The 22236-nt window shown below is 24.3% G+C and overlaps 1 protein-coding gene across 1 annotated transcript in view; it reads left to right on the forward strand.

The window, feature by feature from the left end:
- The first annotated feature begins 14078 nt into the window (after positions 1–14078).
- Positions 14079–22236, forward strand: part of LOC113552457 (basement membrane-specific heparan sulfate proteoglycan core protein) — a 146749-nt gene continuing 138591 nt past the window's right edge. Inside the window, exon 1 of the mRNA XM_026955336.1 lies at positions 14079–14348. The gene's annotated coding sequence lies outside the window, so the exon portion shown is untranslated. The remainder of the gene's footprint in view (positions 14349–22236) is intronic.

Below are 22236 nucleotides of genomic sequence, written 5' to 3' on the forward strand. Positions count from 1 at the left end.
TATAATTAGAAACTAAGTCTATATTATTCTAAAACGGTGCTTTAATATTAGTTATTTAATAGTATTTATACAACTAAAGGGGTAATTCCATTTTAGAGAGTATAATCACTATAATCAATATACATAACATATTTAGATTATTTAAAGAGCTTTGAAAATTAAGTTTATAATTAATAATTATGATAAGTTTATATATAGTATATACAAATTAATATTCATTTAATCGTAATTCACTAAGCTTGCTATATAATAAAATAATAAAAATTTTAAACTCCTATAAAACTGTAAATAATCAGAAATATATAATTCTGATTAAGTTTTTATTTTTACTTATTTAATTATTACTTCCAATTTTCTTCATTTTTTCATAATATTTTAGTTTGTAATAGTGTATTACTATAATATTATATACTTATATAAGTTGTATTTTTAAATATGTCTAAAATTTATTTAAGCAATATTTTAATATTTAGACTGTATGTTTCAGCCCATTGCTACTAAATAAATGGGAAGAAATAATTAGATATTTTAATCATATAATTAGATAGATTTTTCTTTAATCTTGAATTTGAGAATATTCATAAAATAGTGTAATATAATATATATTTTTTTACAATTCAATATTTATATCATGGTAGATATGTTTGATCTCAATACATTATTTATTTATTTATGTTTGTATGTATTTATAATTAATCCATCCTTTAGTGTGTAGGCTTTTGATTTGTATAAATGTATAATGGTATAAATCATTTAATCATCAATCATACTTAAGTACATTAGCTATACATTGGTGAAACAGTGTTAAAATAATATTATTGTTATTTAAATCATAAAATATTGTTGGTGATTGTATTTATTGTATTGTAGATCCCAATTAAATATTGTAAATCAGATTCATTAGATCTTATAATATAAGTATTTTGGAATCAACTGATTGGTGAATGTCATAAATCTAAGATCAATATAAATAAATTACAAATATTTGAAAATTATAATATTTAATATTAAGCATGTATATTAATATGAAGGTCTTAGTTAATATACATACATATTTATTTTGTATGTATAAATTTGTATTGTTTATTATATTTCCAAAATTGAATTAATTACTGTTTTCTAAAATTTTTACTTATTTATTTAGAATTATAAATATAACGGTAAATATTATAACCTTACCGTATTGGCATATTACTATTTATTAATAGAAAAATAAATTACTTATGTGGTAAATATTTTTATAGGTAAATTTTTTTTACACCTAGATATTACTGGCATTAGATAATGAACTATCTCTAAATTAAATATTAATTTTTAAATAATATTTAAAAAAATAGATTTATTTATTTACAAAAGCTAAAAATTCTGAAGTTAGAGAATCTATCCATTCATCTAACATAATATATAATATTATAAGAACAAGACAAGGTTAGGTCTGTATACCATCTGCATTTTAGTCTTCTAGTTAGGTTTCCGAGTAAGGTATTTAGTTATATCTGAATATAATAATATATTATAAAATACCTATCTTTAAAAGAGGTAGTTTTCTTCTAGGAAAATGACCCAAATTAATGTAACGTTTGGGTAAATTTACAACAGGGCCCTAATCGAATTTGGTGTATAAGAATAGGAGCATTTTATTCATGTTTCTTTGGTTTTTCGTAATTGTCGTTAAATCAAGAATTGTTCATGAATTTACTGATAAAGATGATGTATTGACGTCTATTTGTTCAACTGATATTTCTGATATTTTAGATTAGGTGTGTACTAAAAAATTACATTACAAAAGATGCATAATTTCCGAGTTGCGTTCGCAATAAATAAATCGTGGTCGAATTAATATTCGGAGATTCGTAGGGTCCGAATTGGTTCCCGGGTTGTTACAAAGAATACATCTGAATTGGTTCCAAAGTTGTTAAAAATTGTGGCTTAATAATAATAATAATAAACAGTAAACATTTATAACAAACATTTTTTAAAAATTCAAATCTTAATTTAAAAATATAAAATAAATAATAATAAATATAGGTATATTGTTAATTTTAATTTATACATTTTTTTTTTTGTTATTATTATTTTCTATTATTGAGGTAAAAACTTATAACAAACATTTTTAAAAAAATCATATCTACTAATTTCGTTATTTTTTTACTTGTCCATTTCTGTTTTTATAATATTTCCTTATTTTTAGACTTCAGGTTTTGTAGTTTGTTCGTACTTCGCGATTTTATATAAGTTTAAATTTGAACTTCTTTTACTACATCCATAAACTGAAATATGTTTGGATGTGCGGAATAAAAGTAACCGTTGAACTTTCTGTGAAATGATTCACAGCAATTAGTAGTTCGTTCTATACTGCTGTATATTCAACCCACATTGTTGGTGGAAATGAGCTACCTATCTTTTTCAATATAATTTTCTAAAATATAATTAAAGAATTCATTAAGTTTTTTATTTATTGGTTTTAATTACATTAATTCGTTAATATAGCAATCGTTAACTTCTTGGGCAATAGTAAAGATAAGCCAAAAAAACAATTTTAATGTTCGTCTCATTTCGGAATTGTTGTTTTTGAATTCCATTGAAAGTCTTTAAATGTTTTAATAATATTAAATATTTCATTTATATTATATCGTATTTTGCTTTTTCGAAAATCTTTATCGGTAACCAATTCGGATGCAGCCAAGCAATATTGCAGTCAGTCAGCGACTAGTGTTATATCTTTTTAGTTTGGTAAGACGTTGCAACCGTTACGTATTTACTTTAATTAAAAAAATATTGCTTTCGAAAATGTATATTCAATAAGGAAAAACTTTAAATGTAAATAACATTTAACCTAACTCAAAATCTTATACTATAATGGCCTATATAACCATGTATTTAATGATCAATAAAAAAAGGAAAAACTACTTATATTAAATAGTTTTAAATTTAAACTATAGGAATCGTCTAAAAATGGGAAAAATGTCCTGGAGTTATACTAATATAATTTACAAATTGTAATGCAAAATTATTCGCCTGGTACATATGCCAAAATACATTTTTTCGAGAATGACAAATTATCATACAAATTAATAAATTATAAACCAGAAATAATATTAAAACATTAAATAGACAAGCATAACTGTAAAAAGGAAAGCTTATGAATTATCATTTTTAAAGTAATTTCTCTGAAAGATGTTAATATTTTGAATACATTAACAGGGACATGATTCGCATTGGTAAATAAATAAAAATATTTTTTATTTATTGAGTGGAATTTATCATAAGTGTGAAGTAATATAATGTATGTAATATGTATATAGTATATTGTGAATTGTTATTTTTAAAATGTGTACCAGATACAATACAAATAAAATAAAAAAATTACAACATTATATATATTTAAATACTTATTTGAATGTAAAACTATTCATTTTTAGGGAAAAATATTAATCGTGGCAACCGTACTAAATTACAACAATTAGGTACCAAAGTTACCAAAATATGCATGAAGTGATATCCAGTTTCATAATTTGATCATGTTTGTGGTGAGGAAGGATGAAATTTTTTCAAACGAAAATTTTAAACGAAATTCGTTCAGCAAATATTAGTAATTAGTTTAAAAATAATAAAATGTTCCTAAGATTTGGAAACTATTAAAAACATTAAGAGTATTAGTTAGAAATATATTGAAAATAAAATCAAACTATATTTAAAAAAAGAAATTGGTTTGCTGATATTTGTTAAATGTGTTATACAAATATAATATGAACCAGTATAATTATAAATATATTATTTTTATTCGTTAAATGTGTACCTATCAATTTGTAGGTATTTTAAATGTAGCTGTAGCATAATATCTATAACTATCAATATTTAAAACATGATAATATTGTAGGTACGTATTTCCGAACTGTAACTGTACATAAAAAACTTCGTTCTTAACTGTTGAATCATTTCACAGTAATTATAATTTATAACTCTAAAATTATTAAGATATAATTTTATCATCCGCATCATTCTTATATCATCAAGTTATTAATGTTCAAAAAAAAAAAAAAATCAAGTAGAGACCTTATTCTTAGTTAGAGTTCATTGGGACTTGTTGCACTTAACATTATCGATATATGTAGTAAAAATCATCAAAATATGCAGTTAATTATTCATTTTGTTTTTGAAAACGCATAAAACATATTATATAATTATAATAATAAAAATTAAAAAATTAGGTAGGTACATAATAAAAATTGATTATAATTTTTAAAAATCTGGCACATATGCAATTGTTGATATTGTTGATAAAAACTAAAAAGATTAATACTCAAGCAACATAGAAACTATTTTAAACAGGTGCAGGTACAAGTTAGATACGACCGACTACGATCTTAATTTATTTAAAATAATATTTTTGAATTTTTTTCAATTACGATTTTTTCCGACAATTTTACGTAACTACATATAAATTTAAAAAATGCAAAAAATTGTTCAAATATGTATTTTTCCTAAAATATGCAAAAATATGCAAATTTAAACTTAGTATTTAGTATCGCGATCTCATAAAACAAATTTATAACTCACCTAGAATAATCTACGCGACCACTTCAAAAAACACGTAAATGCAAGAAGTCCTGAACTCTACTCATAATTAATTCTATCAACAAATAAAAAAATATCAGTTATATTCCATATTAATGCAAAACATAACTAGAATATTTCATTAAAACATGGTTTTTTTAATGAAAAACTTTTGGAAGAATGTCAAACGTGGAAATTAACAATAATCGACTATATTATAAATGAGTACTTATGTAATATCTAATAAAACAGTTTAGTTAAAAAAGAAAGAAAAAAACGGTTTTAAATAATTGACTATAATATTGTTGAGGCACGTCCAAAAAATAATTAGGATGAAGGTTTTAGGTTTCTTTTAACAAATTAAAATAATCAATAATACATATTATATACACCTGTATACGAGTAGGTATACTAAACATTTTTTTACTTACACGTGAAATTCTGAAATTTTTGAGGGAGGGGTAGGAGATTGAACATCCTGTATACGTGTATGAGTGAATGGTATTGGTACAATAAAATAACTATTATATAATATTTATAATTAAACGATAGTTTAACAATTTATTAAGAGCACATTATAATATATATATTTATATACTTATTAGTTATTACTTATTACCTATAGTTATATGACAATAACAATTATTTTTTTAACAACATCTTTTATCAAGCAAATTATTATACTTAAACAATAAGTTTAAGAGGACTACGTTATATGTAGTGTCTTACTAACGTAAATCATAGCAAATTTGCGTTTCGCAGAACACACTTTATGTTGTTAGCTTTAATATTAGAGTTAATTTACCTATTATCAAATTCAAAGCTAATAATATTATTTAGGAAATGTCATATGTTTGTTTTTATTGATATTACCATTTAATTTTAAAGCTGTAATCACGATTTAAGATATAAGTAGGTATATCTTTAATCGTGCTTACATCATATTAATCAATAATCATAGTAATAGTTGTAATACAGTTGAGTCACGATAACTCGAAGTTGAAGGGAGATAAAAATTCGCTTCGATATTTGTATTATTTGAGATATCTATCTCGAATTTATATTAATTTAATAATTTATATATAATAAATATATTTAATGGAATAAAAAGAAATTCGAGTTGTCAAATTTTTTGAGTTATCAAGGTTTGAATTATTGCGACTTAACTGTATATTATATAATAGCTATAAATCATTTTAAAATTGATTAAATAGATGGATTACTATCTATTCAATAGCTCGCCATTATCTAGATTCCTATTTCACTGAATTTGTTTAGCAACAAAACTTGACAAACGATACATTTTCTAAAATTTTTATACATAAGGTGTCCTGATTGTCCTGTGAGAATTAACCTATTGTGATGTCTTCTGAAATATGGAGATATCACAATTCTGATTTTTTAATAAAACTCACACAGAGACAAGAACTACAAATATTTTATATTTTAATTTATTTTAATGTTTTGGTAAAAAAGTTAAAAAATATATTTTTTTATTTTAATTATTTTCAAAAAAATTGAAGATATCCATTTTGTAGAATTCGTTTTTCTGAAAATATTGATGTTTCAACATTTTAATTTCATTAATCTCCTGATTTTAAATATTTTTTTTAGTTTCGAGAAGCCGGCCGGTTAGTTCACCGCGTTAGTGCAACGCGGGCTATATATGTTTGATACAACGATATTACTATCGCATACTGCGATTTAAATAATTCGCAGTTTTTTTCAAAACTTTTAGTCAACTAATACTAAACTTTGGAAAGATATAGCTTCCAAAATAATGATTTGTGAGAATTTTTGAATTATAGACTTCTGTATTCAGTGCTTTAAAACACACATTTGGGGGGGGATCGAAAAAATCGCGTGGGAACTAACAGTGCCGCAACTAGAATTTTTGAGTCCTAGGACAAAAGATTATTTAGGGGCCACTATGTAGCACCACTGCACCAGGGTTTAAATTAGTCAATAAATTTATTGGTGTCAGATAAAATTCAACAAACAAATAGAACCATTAACCTTTATCAAAAAGTATTTCATACATGTAAAACATAAATTTTAGTAAAGAACATACCTTTTTTATATCTATCATATTAATTTATTATAAATAAAAACACATGCAAAAATAAGTTCATTATAATATTTTAGAATAAAGTATTACATTTTATAAAAAATAATACGATGTTAATATTTTAAACAAATTTTATCTTTCTTGCTTTCAAATTAGAAAAATCTTTAATTAATTTGTTTGTTTTTAATTCTGAAGTCCGTTTTTGTTCTGTATTAAGTATTGAGTATAGCAATGTTTGTAAGTCGATTTTTGCCACATGAATTTCTTAAATAATTTTTAATGATTTTCTATTTTGAGAATGATCTCTCAGCTGTTGCTACTGTAACTAGTTGTGTTAAAAATATTGTACAAGCTACTAAAATTTCCGAGAAACTTGTTGCTGTATCATTGGTAAGTATAACCAATGGGATAGATGGCCATTTCATTAAAAATTAAAAATTTTTATTTTTTATTAATTCTTTTAATGATAAAATCTGAACTAATGAAATCTTTATATGTTTGAATAAAATCGTATGACTCCTTTATAATATTATCTTCTCTTAAACGTAAGAGATTGTTTGGATTAAGAAAATCAAATGTAGTACATACATTGTTAATTTTATCTTATACAGAATTGTCACAAATCCTCGCAATACAGTAGGTATTTTAATATAAAAATTAAAAATTGCGAAAATTATAAATAGGGGCCACAAAATAGCAATGGAGGCCGTTCCCATGGCATTGCCTCGGCTACCTGGGTGGATGTTGCGGCACTGGGAGCACTGGGAACTAAACTGCATTTGTTCTGGAAATATATATTATTATTTATTTTACTGGTGGTAAACAAACTTGGCGGGAAACGGTGATGCTTGTGCAATTAAGTTCTGGTCCCTGGTGGTATATCTATTAACTGTAGCGATGTGACATGTGAACTATAGTGTATTGTGTACGGGGTACGCAGGTATCTTTTTTTTAAGATTAGAAATAATTTTAGTTTAGACTGCCAAGTATTTTTGAGCCTCCGTGGATCACAGTCGTGATCGACTATCGTAAAATGGATAAATGGATATATACCGGACTTGTGGTATTCGGTTTGGAAGACAAAAGCTATTTTGTTTTAACTTAATCTACCGCGTTCATCAGCGAGTCTGTTAAATGTGGCAGTGGTCATAGTCACGATTGCAGAAAGAGTGTAGAAAGAGCTATTTAACCTAATCCATCTATAACCGTGGTCATGATAGAAATATCTAGGTATAATCACGTAGCTCCGATAGGTATGCATGACGCGTTGACGTAAACAAATAATTTTCCGATTTCAATGTTGCATAGCTGACGTCACTTTACACAGAAGGTTGTGTTATTTTTATGGTGTGCAAAACATCATCAAAGTCGTATTTGATATGATCATATGCCATTGTAGTGGCATATCTAAGGTTGTTTTTTAAGAAAGGTATGTATAGCTAATATGATGTATTAATTTATACTATTATTATATATAAATTAAAATATAATTAAGGTTGTATTTAAGTGTAAATTCAGGCGCGGATAGGACTGTTTTTTATTATCGGAGAATTTAATTCAAGAGCCCAAACATTTTTTGATCGCTTCGCTCGCAGTACATTTATAAGACAAGTTTATATAATTCTTACTCTAATATTATTTTATTTTAATATAAAACTATTCAATTATAATTATTAATACATTAATTTTTTTTTTTTTAATACATCACTTTATGCTGCCACCTTATCAATAATATTATTAGGGTTAATTTTAGTTAACATTTCATTTTCAATACTCATTAACATTAAACTTTCTAAATGCTCTTGTGACATTGAATGTCTTAAATAATTTTTTACATACTTAAGAGAAAAAATCCAGTTATTTTATTGCATTTAGAAGCGCTTGTCATTAAAAGATCATTCTTGTTATATTATTTTTTGAGTACCACTCATGCATACAATACATTATAATAATTAATAGTAATATATTCATTATCCATAATATACATAGAAAACAGGCATGGACCAATTGTACTTAAAACAAAATTTTCGTTTAGGGTCAGTATACCAATTGCTCTTGTATAATATATATTAAAATGATCGCAAATTAAAACTTATTTATTGATCAATTGATTACGGATTTAAGTGACTGGGTATTTTATAACAGTATCGGGAATTTTATGAAACGAATTATAATGTAATATAACTGGTAATTAATTAAAAAAAATCAACGATCAAAAAATAACTTGTACAATGCAAAAAAAATATTTATTTATTTCACTTATTATTATATAAAGGGCACAAGGCCCAAGGTGCCATTATGTATTAATACTTATAAAAAAATCGGTTAGCGTTTTCATTTATTATATAATAATTATAAGTTATTACTAACTAATACATTTTCTTTAGGTATTGTAAAATGTTTTGAGCGTAATTAGTAAACTGTCTAGAAAACGTACTATAATATGTATATATACAATGTCATGTATTATTAACGTAAACGCAAAAGTATTTGTTTCATTTTTAATTATAAGCAAAATACCTACTAATAAAATAAACTTAATAAACTGTTTCCAAATTGTATATAGTTCGGTATTATTATTATATAATTAATAACATTTAAAACATAAAATACCGTTTTTAGACTGGGAGCCCCATAATTTGGTACGGACAGGGGCCCACTGGGAAAATCCTGATTTCCCGATAGGCCTATCCGCCCCTGAGTGTAATTAACCCTAAACGCCGCGGTTTGTATACGAAAATAACCACGGATATTTTTTGGTTATTTTTAGTACGGTACTTTGATACTCCTATTGCGAATGTAATCGGAATTTGTGTTCTAACTATTATTCCGAGTTATTTTTATAAAACTTCATGACAACCTTTATTTTTTTTGGTGGATTTGGTCAGTCTAATAAATGGCTACTTATAAATAAAAATATTAGCCTGTAAATAATAATAAGTAGGTATCCATGTATTGATTAATAATTATTATACAGTGTGACCACCAAGTATGATCATTGATCATTCTTACCTTTTCTTTAATAATGAATTTATTCAAATTCTGATTTTTAGTATTTTCTAATATAGGTAATTTAAGATCATATTTTAAAATTCTTGATATTTTTATATTACTTAAGGAGTGTGGTAATATAAACTTTTAATTTTCAAATAAATTTCCTTTTTTACTGTATATTATTTCATTTAAGTATGCATCAACTTCAAAATTTGAATGAGCAGTTTATCAGTTATTAAAATGTTTATACTAAGAGTCTACTACTAAGTTTTTAAAAATAATTTATAAAAAATTTAGATATAATATTTATTAAACTTGGACCATTTAAAAAAATTATAGATTACTGATTTACATCAATTAGGTGTTTAGGTTTTCAAAACGCACAGCCCTCATATCTTCCAAACCCATTATCATGAGCCTATTATCCTTAATACATTAAGTTAAATAACTCAAAAACTACTCGTTTGAATTTGAATTTTAATACGTCAACATTTTCAGAAAAAATATTCGCTAAATAATTTACAGCAGAAAGGAAGGTTGTCATTTGAAAAACAGAAGTTTGTATATTGTATCTCCATAGATCCCTTCTTAAGTAGTATACAAAATCTCAAGAATTTATATAATAATCTTTAACTTTTAAGTAAACTTAAAATTCCCAATATTTTGAATAAATGCATTATTGAAGAAAAAATAAGGGTGAGCATGCTTTGTTAATCATTCTGTATATAATATAAATATTATAATAGTCATTACCTAAATAGATATCAGCCTATTCTTATCATATCTAATATTAGTCATACCATGTTCATTGTACGAGCCACCATAAATTATTATATTACTTTTTTTATCCTCGTATATAGGTACTTACATACATAATATGTTACAGTTAGTGTTAATTAATGATGTTATAGGAAATAACAAGTTAGTTTATAAATTAATAAAACAGTAGGTAAGTACAGGTAAAGTGTAATACTGTAATATACATATATATATATATCCATTAAATATGTAATTATTTATGTATTAATATTGTTCACTACGTTAGAGCAGTGATATTGAATTGACTCCTACGAATATACTTTTGGGTTGTCGGAATTGTGTTAAAATTACGAAGTAATTTCGTATTTGTTTGAGTTATGATTATGTAAGAGTACCTACTATGGATATTCAGACTGTGCGTCTGTCCCACCACAATGAAAAAAGTCTTTTCCAGAACCACCGAGTATAAAATAATCTTGGTTTAATAGAAGGTAGCTGATAAACAACTATCAATACTATTTTTTACCTAAAAAATCTGAGACAACACAAGAAAAATTTCATATCAGACTGAAACATTAGTGGGAAGAAAATCTTATAGTTAGAAAGGAACACACTATATACGATAAAGCTTAGTGAACGATGCGACTTTCAATATAGAAGACTGGTGGTGACTCAAACGCCTGAGCACCGGTTATTTGACTTGTGAATGCAAATATGTACACATTTTACCTCCAGGCTCTAAGTAGATCTACAACCATCATCGTAGCCTTAAAATGTATATACTCAGAAACAAAAAAATCGAATATTGTCTAGAATAATAAGTAAGCAGCACCGACGAATGTTCGGCAAGCGATTAAGTGCTTTCTGGCTTCCACGACTATAGGTATTTGTTGGATAGTGATTTTCTAGGGGGTTATTCATTTGCGCCAAAAATAATTTATTTGTTTTGAGTACAGCCTATTAGCGCCAAATTTATCTGCGTAAACATTTTACATTAACGACTTGGTTAATTCATACATTTAAAATACGTCGTGTCTAACGTTTAATAGTTATTTTTATAAATTTATAGATTTTAAAGTTTTACATATTATCAACTATTATTATTACCCATATTCTATAGTTTTTATTAACAATTTATACCAATCCCGATTATTGTTTCAAAAAAATGTGTATTATTGGTTATTATTTTAAAAAATCCTACAATTGACTATGACAGTATGATTTAAATAAAATTGTATTGATTATTACTTGAGAAAAAAAATATATTACCTACTTTATTATAATTATATTAGGTACATTTGGCGCAAAATGCAAATGGGCTGTACCCAAAACAAATTATTTTTTTTTTGCGCATTTTCTGATATCTACCAATAGTTGCCAGGTGAATTAACTTAACGGATATCAATGCATTTATAAATGTTATGTACAAGTTTTCCACTTTCAAAAAAAAAAAAAAAAACCAAAAATTAAATGGTTATATTTAATATGTTTATAGAGTAAAACCATTCATTATAGAATAGATCTATTCTATATTATAGTCGATGGTAATATTTACTTAATATTTATTAATATTAAGTTTGATAAAATCTGGTATTTTGTGATAAAAAATGGTTTTTGGAAAGTAATATTTATTAAAGTACATAATATATATAAATATCTATATCGGCTACGTACCAGTACACATGGACCTCAAAAAGGGGGAATTGGACTTTGAGTACAATGGCCCGGTGAAATGAATTTGTAATTTTCTAAATTTTGATAAACTTATTTTAAATTAAATATTATTTTATAATATAATATATGTATATATATATTTGTTAATTTTATATTTTAATCTATAAGTTAACCATTTAAATAATATCCTAGAAATTATCGTGTAAGTGTTTGAAGCATTCGTATCGCTTGTAATGGGTAGTAACTTCATATTTTCGATTAGAATGATTATAGAAAATAGAATATTATAAATATCCTCTAGGCTAGATGTTTAAATTTGATCAGTATTGTACAATATCCTGCGTCTTATACATCTATTCTTTCGAATACGGATCCGAATCATTTAAATGATATTTTAATAAAATAAAATTTATTCTCAAAATGCTTATTATTATTGATTCTTAATAATTTATGGTAAATTGTATTATTGGAAGTTATGTAAAGAACCCGTAAAAATATTTAGTAACAGCCAACGGGGACTTAAAATTTTATGTAGGGGCCAGCACAGTCGTCAGTTATTATACTATCATTGACTACCAAGTACTTAGAAGTAAATATTATTTAAACTACATTTCTAGTATTTCTACGAATAAAATATTTAAATAGGATCAGGTAGGTATTATCTACTAGATAAATACATCACACATTTTTATTCTAGGAAATAACGTTTTTTATAAGACGATTATATATTTATAGGAACACTGCACACTTTTAAATTAATTTTTTTTTTTTTTTGTGAGACGTTATCAAGGATTTAAGAATCCACTTATCCTCATCAATCATCACCATCTAATTAGAAATTTAAAATTAAAATATTATGGTATAATTTATTCTACTATATCATTAATTAAATACCTATTCAATAAAAGTATATAAGTATTTAATCAATGACTAAGTATATTATTTATATTATTTCCATAATATTCTATGATTACCTCACTTTTATTTAGATTTTAATTGTTCTTTACCTAATGGGCGTATTGTGGTAATGTTGTTATTCCAGCAGTCCAGCTCCGCTGTAAGTAAATACTGAATACGTCGTGAGCTAAAAATAAAACGTGTTTTCTAGCAGGTTATTTGGTGGATTTTCCTTGTGATTCCGATATTGTTGATAATTATACAAACTTGTTAGTTTCTCAAATGTATTTATTCGTTTGGACGTGTTGCAGCTCCACTTCTTGACATGATTGTATATACGTGATGGATGACCACGAGATCCCCCATATTTCCAAAAATATATAAAATATACTCAATACAAGTAATACAACTGAGCACTCATCTTATTATTTATTAACTATTAAGTGTTTTCAATTATTGGTTGAGTATAGATGTACTATATGACAGTTGATACTCAACAGAATTATTTTAATTTAATAACTATTGCTTTTTAGATAAAGTGTATAATACTATAATAGTAACACAGATATTAATGGGAAGTTATGGTTACAGTTGGTATATAAAGGTAGTGAGGACGCAAGGCACTTACAAAGACAATGATTATAAAGTATAACACTGACGTAGGTAATCCGCCGTGTAGTCGTCATTCGAATTCACGTTGATATATGTAGGTAGGTACGTTCCAAATGTGCTCGAACTTAACATCCAACGGGGCGGTAAATATTCCCCATCGATTTTGGACCCACCTGGGTGATGTACAAGAATTTTCTCCAAGTGCAATGATCACCCGCTGCGCATTTTGAAAAAAAAAAGACATAAGAATAAACGAACACTCATAATTTCGATTGACCCCTTTCTATCACGGGAGGGTACAGGGTGCTAAAAATAATATATATATTAAGACGGTGATTTTTTTTAAACAAAAGGATTTTATATTCGTTATTGGTGGGGGAAACGCTTAGAAAAATCTCACGTACGTAGAAACGTGTGCATGCGTGCGCGTGCGGGCGCTGCCGGTAACCGTCGCTGTATCGCTTGTGTAGAGAGTCACATGCTGAGCCGCCGGCAGTTAGCCCCACGAACACGGACCGTAACAGACGGACCGAACTTCCACTGTTAAGCCGTTCCACGCGTGTGTCTGCGAGAGTGTATGTGTGGTGCACGTGTCTGTGTGTGTATGTGTGTTTTTTTTAAATAATTTATTTATAACTAATACGGCGATCTATAATATAATTGTTTGGACATATACCTATTTATATATATATAATAATATATACTATTATGTATAAGTAATTGATGATTTCGATATTACCAATGTATTATATGTAAATATGTCGTATATATGAATATATGCTACAATGTGAGTATAAAATGAGTTACCAAAAAATTACAACTTCCATCCATTTAATATTAAAACTTAGAAGACCAAAATATTATCGTTCTTAAAAATGTACTAAATTCATGCCACTATATCATAACATGGTTTTGGGTATTTTTTTTTCGGCAAGTATCTAGCTTTAGTTTTATAAATTATAATATAAAACATCAAATGTTAATTAACAATGTACTTATTTGGTATTTTTTTTCATACTAATAAAATAGAATATCTTATATTCTTATACTTGTTTTACTAACTGCATCGTTATTGAAAACTACATTTTTGTGAACCGAGATTACAATATTATATAAAGCTAAAAATGTTATAGTAACATAGCATAATGGCTATTTAAACATTACTTTGATTTTGAATCAATATCATGCTTTTATTAAACACATGCAAATGTAATATAAGTTTATAGTAAATTAACAAATTGATAATCATCCAAAAATTGTATAATACACGGTTATATAATTTATATTTTTAAGTAATATCTGAGAAAATGATCATTCGAGAGGATTCATGCTAATATTATGACTATAAATTATTTTCCCCCATGTTTTTATTGATTCAAGACGGAATTTGTGATTTATTAAATATTTAATTTCATTTTCCATTTAAACTATCTAAGTAAGAACACAAAATAGAAATATTAAAATTCTATAGGTAAAGTAAAATATCATATATCCCACTTTATTATGAGTTATCTTGAAATGATAATTATAAAATATAAATTTTTTTCTACTAATTCTAGTGAAATAACTTAAAAACACACTAAATAAAATAAATAATAAATTACTTTTATTTTTTAAAAGTATAGATAATCTAAGTGCTCTCATGACATTAGAAATAGAATTCAGATGTATTGAAAATATTATTGTACGTATAAATCTATATTTATGTATAATATGTTAATTATAAATGTTTATATTATTAAAGATTAAATATATAAAATAAGTATATCAATAAATATTTAATTGGATTCGTTGAATTTAGTTAAAATTAGAGTAAATATAATACTTTAAAATGCTAGCTCATAATATTTAGTACCTATTATGAAAATTTTATCAATTTTGAAAACAATATAAGCTTTTATACTAATATAATTTTTCTTATTAGTTATATTAAATATAAAATATGTGAGGTGTAAGTATAACATATACTACTAAATTTTAAATAATTTTTATTAGAAGTTATTTAAATTTTATAATGTATATAAAAGTCTTTACATTTTTGATGAATCAATTAAAAGATATAATTTGATTAATTTTGTGAATCAAGATAACTAATTTTTTTTTCATTTTACCACCTAATTATAATTTTATCGAGCATATTGTTATCCATTTTTTATATAAAAAAAAAACACATGTTTTATTAATTTTGATATTTAGCTTTTAATTTTATGTAATACTAAACCAACCACATAGAATCACGTAATTATTCTATCGTTTGATTTGCATTTTTTTTTAAATAAGTAACTAGGTTTACATATTATAAGGTTATTTTTTACATTATACGTATTAACGTTTATATTAACATTTAATCTCGGCATGGTATTAAAATAAAAGAATTGGCAAGAAGTTACGAATCTATTTTTGAATTTTCATCATAAAATCGTAAGTTATAGTTGTTGCATAATAACGAATTTTTAAGTATAATTGCATTGTGTATATATATAAAAAAACAATATTTAACATATTGGATATTACGTATAATAATGTTTATTCATGGTTGATTTATTTAAATACAATAGGATATATTATAGTTACTTATTATTTTTGGCTAATTTCTCATTCTCGTTATTTATAAGCAAGATAAAATGTAAATATAATTGGCAATTTGTACTTCATATAATTTCGTTTGCATTTCATTATTATAATATTAGTGCCTAGTGGTTACATTGTGTATAAGAAATACAAAAAATAGATTTAAAAATTATTTTTTTCTATTCAATTAGTACACTTACACTATTAATATTGTTATTGAAAAAACGATACCTAAAATATCGTTGGTCCTTTGAAGTATTTTTTTCTTTTAATTCATCTGTTTTTAAATATATACCTACCTAATTTTTATATTTAAATATATTGTGTTATTATAAAAACTAATTTGGAGGCTTAAAACTTTATAATTTTTAATTCGCGACTTAAATGAAGAAATTTATTGTATAAACAAATAAATTGGACGCAAGTAAAAGTAATGAACTTGAATTTAAAAGTATCTTTTAATATTTATGGTTATAGCCTAAAAAATAAGTATTTCTCGAATTCATATGTTAACTCACAGTATATTTAGCATTATTTTCATGAATCGAAAATATTATTTGTTGACAAATTTGATTATGTTAAAAAAAACCATAATTATTATAGTTTTGATTTGATAGAATACTAAAAAAGTGTAATAATTTTGGTTTTTATAAATAGCATATACATTATAACTTCGTTATAATTTTAAAAGGGTTTTTCGTTTGTAATTGTTTGTTTTTTCAACACTGAATGGCACAACTTAACTTATATACTTACCTTTAAAGTAGAAATAGTTTTAGGACATGACGTTTATAGAAAAAAATACTCGATATTGACAATATTAAAGTACTAATTTTTTTTTTATTTGAAATCGAAGTTATCTATACTTATATTTTAATAAAAATAGAAGTTGAATCAATATTTTGGAATCATTTATTATTATGTAAATATCAATTAAATCAAATTATAACACTAGTTTTAAAAAAAAAAAATTTATATTTTATATTTTTATTTTCAAATGAGCTATTTTAAAAAATATATTTATTAGATATGCAAGAATAACGTAAATAGCTAATATACCTAAGTACTTAAAACATAATTTAATATATGTGATACAATTTTAAATATAAATGATCCATAGGTGTAGTAAATTATATTGTTATTTTTTTCATTAAACCATTTACTATTAGTCTTTGGTTACTTCATATTATTTTAAATATTTTATATTAATAAATAAATTATTAGGATTATCATATTGTTTCTTATGTAGTGAATATATTAGTGTAGTGGTGTTCTTTGACTGCTTGGTCTCAGAGGGTTATTATAATTTATATAAATAATTAATAAATGCATTTATACAAATTTCTACGTTAAAAAATTAAAAAAAAATTAATGTTTACAATAATATTATTTACTCGTAATATGGTATACGAGATTTTTTGATTAAATTATGATAGTGTTAAGAAATCAAATATTTTAAAAATAATCTAGCTAAAAATATATCCGAATTATACATATATATTTTTTATATGGAATTAAATTTTATTTTTATAATTTATAAGGTATGGTTGCCATAAAAGTTGTTCTAATTTAATGTTACGTAGTGTCAAGCATTAATATATGTACTCATATATACCCATATGTTGAAAGTTCAAATATTTATACTTTAGTTGTTGAATACTCAGATGGTACCAATCTATTGTGAGTTTTCCAATTAATATTAAATTATTCATATTATATATTAAATCTTTTTTAACATTGTTATCAGACTTCTTTATTTTACTTAAATAGATTGTAAACCTTTTTTTTTACATTGTAATTGTGTGTTTTTGACAGAATTTAACTTAATATTTTGTTTAATATTATTTTTATTAAGTAGGTTATGCATGTTGGGTTTTAGCCCCATCCATGTTGTTACCCAAGATTTGTAAATATATGTAATTTATAAATATTAAAGCATTCAGTTCGAATTTTTAAAAATTATACTAAATACGTAACAAACTACAAAGTATAATACAAATAATTATATTATAACTTATAACAATGACGAAGTATAGAGCATGAGTCAATATTTGATTAATATAAGTAGCTCGGTAGTGATAACTCGAATGCTCATGACGAATGATGATTGATGAATGTATTTTTTTTAGTATTAATCTAATAAGGCTAAATATAACTAAAATAACAAAGTTTGAATAGTGTATGCTGTATGGAATCCATATATGTACTTAAATATTTTATTATAGCCTTAGTCTCTATTGCTCTAAGTTTCCTCGATTCCTAGAAATAGCAATAATATATCATGTACTGTGTACAGCACATATTACTTATCCAATTTTATTGAAGTAAAAACACACATTATTCTAGTGAATTTTAAGTGTTTGAAAAAATATTTTAGTGTAAGTCATTTGCATTTTGAATGAACTTATTTTTTCTCTAAAACCTTATTTACCTACTATTTTTCTATAACTGTGAATTTTTTTTCTTTTGTAATTTTTTAAATAATAATCTGAAGCGAAATATATTAATGAAGATGTTAAAGAATAGGTATACACTTAATGCTAATTATTTTTATTTATAACTTAGGTATAAACATTTAAAGTTAAGAAAAGAAGTGTGAATCAATAGAGTTACAGTCCGTAATAATTTTGTGGTTTAAATACATTTATTTTAACACTAAATTATTATAAATAAAAACAAATTATTAGTTAAATATTCTATTTTTTTTATAAATTGATAAGTATACATGCAATTAAATATATTCTGTTTTATAATGTAAATTGAAAGAGAATGGGTAAAAAATAGATTTTTTCACACATTTTTTACGTATATTTATTAGATTGCTCTAAGGAGTTTGATATTAATTATTTTTTGTTGATATAAACTGTTTCAATAATATTAACCGGTATTATTTTTGATAAGATTGCATGTCATTTATATTATTAGATATTATGCGTAAAATTGTGTGTAATCAGTGGTGGTCAAATGATTTTGTCATGTGGGAAGGGGTGGCGTAAAAAATAAAATAAAATTTAATACATTAACATAACAGTATAATATACATAAATTAAATTGTTATAAATATTAAGGAAAAAAATTCATGGTGGATCTATCCTTCTCATCTCCCCCGTTTGACCACTACTGTGCGTAATATATATATGTATTTATACAAATTACTAGACGTATTTGGATTTAGAAGTGAATTTTTAACGTAACACCCATATAATTTTATTGGTTAGAGTCTCATGTTCAATAAATTAACTTCCTGTAATATGTTATACATTATATGCAGAACTAAAAAAAAAAATAAATACAATTTATCAACTGCAATGAATGTTTATTAATCATCTTGGTATTTTATTATTTTAATTATTTAGAGAAACTAACAAATGGTATTTTGAATAATATCGTAACATGGTTATATAACTTATATGTATGATATTATTTATTTTAATATATTAAATAACTATTCTTAAGTTAGAACTAGCTTAATGTAATAATATAATATATCAAGATCATAAATATATTTTATTATTGGTTTGCTTCAAAATACTAATACATTATTTAATTTATGTATACATATATTTATCGTTAAAAAATCAATGATATTTAACATAGTAGTTGTTCTACAATATTAAAAATATAGGCATCTAAAAACTACAGTTTTATTTTATTTTTATAAGAATATAAATGGTATTTATTTAACTGCGTTGTTGTTTAAATAAGTAAAAAGAGAAATATAACTATTTTTGAAGCCGTACAGTGTTAAAATTAAATTAGGACAAATTAGTATCACACATTCATATAGTTTTTAGCAGCCAGCCTGTCAAGCATGTAAGTTACATGTGCGGTCTCTTTTCTAAAACGTTGACATTGCTTGTTCATCGAAACGATGAATAACTGTGGTTTAGGGTCTCTGGATACCTATATGGGTAACTACAGCGTTTCGACATTTCCCGGAACAAATGTTTCTGTCATAAAGGTAAAATTTGACTACACATACATAAATACATTGGATAGAATATGCAAAATATACATTTTATTCATATATTGAGTGAATAGAATGTGCTGTTTACGGTCTTGGCAGGAAATTAATGAATTATTATGTAAGATAATTTTTTTAGTCAATAGTAGAATCAAATAAAACAATCCGTTTCAGCATAAAAATGTTAATTTGTTTTAAAAATGTTGCTGAGTATTTTCGTGTCGTTGGTGTTTTGATAACAATTCTAATTTTCTTTTTAAAGGCACTCGTCTAACTTCACTTACCTCGGGATAGGATGGTTCAATAGTGGGTTATTATTGCTGCGAATTAAGATATACAATTTTAAACCGATAAACAATTATTGTATTTAAAAGAAAATTCATAATGAAGATCGGTAACCAACTTGCTGAAATTTCTAAATTTCTTTAATGACGATACTGTCTTGGTAGTTTTTCTTTACGTTTAGAAGAATATTAGATTTGAACCAATATATATCTGCGAGAATTAGACGAGCGCATGAAAAAAAGTTTGAAGTTAGTGTAATTTTAAATGTGTCATACCAAACTTTTGAAAAGTGTATTTTTTTCAATTTCAAGTTTTTCCATAAAAGTATTTTTGTTTTTAGATGGTCAGTAAAGTAAAATACTGGTCCCAATATTTATAAATGCATTTAATCTTTTGACTAAAAATCATCTTATGTTTATTACATAAAAAATACAATGTCCAAATGGCAATTTGTCATGATTAAAGTTATTAAGTACTTATTTGTTTTAAACACAATATATTTTAAATTATAATATAGGAAAAATTGAGGTGCACCTTATTGTTAGTATTTTGTGATTGTTATTTTTTAGTATAAATTTGAAAATTGAATTTTTTTTTAGTTTTTCAAATGCATTATAACTACACATCTTCTATAGTTATTATTAACTTTATTTATTTAGAATAGTATTATATTATGTACACTGAGCTTTAGTAGCAGATTCAAAGAGCACCCGATCCTCCCCCATTGGCAGTTATATTATATTTTTAAGGCCTAACATCAAATACTAAATTGTGTTTACAAAATTAAATATTTAGTTTATATTTTATGCTGTTCAATTTAGGAAACAGTATTTATAAATTTGTATTAAGATTTTTAGAAAAACCATTTAATAAAATATTATTTGTTTAAATAAATAATTCTAATTGTAAAAATATTGTTCTGTAAATAATTTTTTGCCCTATTATTTTCTAACAAATATTAATTTAGAATCAATACTGTTTAAAATTATCATTGAATTGCACTCAAACATTTGTTTTTGAAAATATTTATTTAATTTTAAGAATTAAAATCATTTTAAATGTTGTTGCTATAGTTAATAGCCGTAAATATTATATTAGTATAAAAAATATTTTTCATCTGCAACAAAGAATAAAATAAATCACTATTTTCCATATCTCATGTTCAACACACACACACACACACACACGCGCGCGCGCATATATATAAACGTATCATAGATATGTAATTTTATATATATTGCTAATATTTGTTTTTTAAATTGATATAATATAAATGACATAAATTTAAATAAATATATAATTAACGTTTAGCTTTATACACGAGAAGCTACAAAATGCATGTTGCGATCAATAAAATTAATAAATCGTATATACTTTGTATTTTATATTTCTCAATTAAACTTAATTTAATTAAAGTACACATTGATTATTTGAAAAACTGATTGATTATAAATTATAGTAAATATTTTGTATGAAATAATTCTAAAGAATACAATTATATACATTTATACGAGCTTATCGAGTTATCGTAGATTTAATATTTTTGAAAGTCTTTAATAATTCATTTTATATTTGTAGCTTTTATTTTTTGATGTTTAGGCTATAATGTATATTATTGTTATTTTCAGTGAAAATTATACACCTACATTAATTATTTACTTATAATAATAATTGATAACCTTAGTTCCGACCTATTAGCTTTAAACGTGTAATTCTTGTTATTGATAACTGATCAATGTATATAAAAAAATGTTTATGTGCATTGTATAATTGTATAAACCTAATATTTATATTTGAATTTATTAATTTGCTAAAAATTTTAATTTTAATGAAATATTTAAGAACTTAAATAGAC

This window comes from Rhopalosiphum maidis, chromosome 2, assembly GCF_003676215.2.
Source record: "Rhopalosiphum maidis isolate BTI-1 chromosome 2, ASM367621v3, whole genome shotgun sequence".
Taxonomy (NCBI): Eukaryota; Metazoa; Arthropoda; class Insecta; order Hemiptera; family Aphididae; genus Rhopalosiphum; species Rhopalosiphum maidis.